Source organism: Delphinus delphis, chromosome 4 (assembly GCF_949987515.2).
Source record: "Delphinus delphis chromosome 4, mDelDel1.2, whole genome shotgun sequence".
NCBI lineage: Eukaryota > Metazoa > Chordata > Mammalia > Artiodactyla > Delphinidae > Delphinus > Delphinus delphis.
This window is the reverse complement of record NC_082686.1, coordinates 24,689,454-24,692,195: the sequence shown is the minus strand read 5'-3', so window position 1 is coordinate 24,692,195 and position 2,742 is coordinate 24,689,454. Positions and strand designations below refer to the sequence as shown.

The window sequence follows — 2,742 nt, the reverse complement described above, 5'->3', positions numbered from 1 at the left end:
CAGAAAATAGATTAAATGAGAAGAAATTGAGACTGAAATTAGTGAGTTAAGAAGTTCAGGAAAATTAGCGAGAAAAGAACAGGAGTTTCAAAGGGAGGAAAATGGGCAGATGGAGGATCAGGTATAACAGAACACTTGATTGAAGGCAATTCTCTGAGTTGAATGAAGCATGTGTCTTCATATTGAGAGAGGTCATTGAGTTCCAGGCTGGACTGGTGAGAAAGAACACCTATCTTGATAAAACATGTAATCTTTAACAATAGAGAAATAATTTTATAATTATCCATATGTAACGATAAGCTACAAGCAGAGGAAAATAAATTTGACTGGCATCTTTGTATTATCAGCAGCTAAATGCAGAATACCACTTATGAACTACTGAAAGAAAAGGATTTCAGCCCAGGAATTCCAAATTTACTAATGATATCATTTGCATCTCAGATGCACAAAGATGTTTGAAGAGATGCCAGAATTCAAAAGTGTATTCCTCAACTATCACGCCTAAGAAAAATGTTTGGAAATAAAAATTAAAAAGAAAACTACCACCAAACCAAACATTAACCAAAACAAGACCTCAAAATATAGCAATGAAGAGAAGATGGAATAGTAGATTAATAGTACTTATGAACATTGGTATAAATAAATTTGATATTTATACAACTTACACATGTGTGTCTGTGTAAATAAATATACATAATATATAATGTATATTATTGATATATGTTTCTATATTTATATTTATTTTGTTTTATATACATTTATGTGTAATATATAATATTATATAATTATATACAAATTTATTTATTTATAGAATAACTCAAAATGGATGAATGTATACTTTCTGGTATTGCTTGAGAGCAGCATAAGACTCACAGAAAGATAGGTCTAGTAAGAACTATACTATCTTAGTCAAAATCCAAGATAGTCATGAAGCATGAGAAAAAGGAAGTTCAAGTTGTTCCATAGGTCTCATTGTGTGAAAGGGGAAATGGAGAGACTTTTAAAGTAATCTCAATATAGTTTTCTATACAGAAATGTTGTAAGAGAATGAAAGAGCATGAGGCAGTATAAACAGCGCCTTTCAGTGAGAGAAGCAATTGTTAACTTGTAATAAAAGTAAAATCATCTGATAAAGAGAGAGGAATGGTAAATGTCAATTAATGGGAAAGAAATGCAGGAAAAAATCCAAATTAACAGTGGTTGAAAATAGGAACTGATAAAGTCATCACAGATGAAGGAATCTCTGATATAAAATAAGCAATTAACTTGAAGAAAAACAAGTATATGAATACTTAAACCAAAAATGAAAGAACTGAATTAATAGATTGATAAACTTTACTTATGATTTCAAAATCTTAAAAAAAAATACATTTCAGATAAAATAAAAACAATTCAACTTTAAAGCAGGTAGGACATAAAATTTCAAGTAAGGTATTTCAGGTGTTTAGTGAAAAGAAGCAGATACATGCTATAAAATGTGTGAACCTAGAAGAATCAGGTGACCAAACAATTGAGAGTTATGGGAGTTATGACTTATTTTAATAAATTATAACAACACAGCAATAATGTAACCTAACTTTAGAATTATAAAATCAGAGACCACTACATCTATATGGCAGTGGAGTGTGGAAACATTGATCTTAATAGTTGGCTTAAAAAGAAAAAATATCCAGCATCACAGGAATACTAGAGAAACTGAAAAAACAATACGTTGGGGCCCTTCACATAATTTATCAACATGGCATTTTTCACAGTGACCTGAAACCTGTTAACTTTCTGATGGAATGCTAAAGCTAATTGATTTTTTTGGGTTACAAATTTTATATAACCATCCAGGCACAACATGAATTGATTAATATTGTAAGGTTGGTACAGTTAATTATAGATTACCAGAAATAATAGAAAATATATTTTCCTCAAGAGAAAACAGAAATCAAAATCAAAGTTAAGCCTTCAAAGTGATGTTTGATCTTTAGGATCCATTCTCTATTAATGACTTATGGGAAAATGCCATTTCAGCATGTAAATATATTTCTAATCCATGTGCAGATTTCTGAACAATTTTAGATTGTTTAGATTTCCAGGCTATTTATCTTAACCATAAAATTAAATTTCCTGAAATGTTAGATAAATTATTTTTAGATATGAGGAAGTATGGCTTAAAAAGGGGCTCTAAACAGGAGTATATCCATTTCTGAGCTCCTGGTGCAGTATATGATCAATTTCAAATTCACCAAAGTACTGAGATGGATAAGAGAACCACCAAAGAAATAAAACATATCCTGAACCAACTTGTTTGTCCAAATTCTAAGTCCATTTTGAAAGTTGTTAGAACTTTATGCTAGTAGAGTGCTGCTGAAAGTAATGATTCTTCTTCATCATCTAAGACTTTTGGAAAAAAATGTGTAGAAATGGCTTGCAGCTACTCATAACCTGTCAAACAACAACTATAAAAATATTGGACTGTTGTACTCTTTATTGTCTTCGAAGTCGACTCTTGAAGATGACTTTGCTCTGAAATGTTATGTTTCAATGGATAATCCCCCAAAGAAAACTCTAAAAATAGCAACCACTGATGGTACCATATGCAATAAATTCTAGAATTGTTTTTCACTGTTTGGAGTTTACTATGAGTCTAATGTATTTGATGTGTTTTCACATTAGAATAAATGTTGGAAAATTGAAACATTGGGAAAATCATGTAAAAAGTTTTGCAGCATAAAATGAATCTAAAATTTCAAA

At 30.3% G+C, this 2,742-nt stretch overlaps 1 pseudogene; it reads left to right on the top strand.

Moving 5' to 3' along the window:
- Positions 1-1,398: 1,398 nt before the first annotated feature.
- On the top strand, positions 1,399-2,067 carry LOC132424357 (dual specificity protein kinase TTK-like; annotated as a pseudogene).
- The last annotated feature ends 675 nt before the right edge of the window (positions 2,068-2,742 follow it).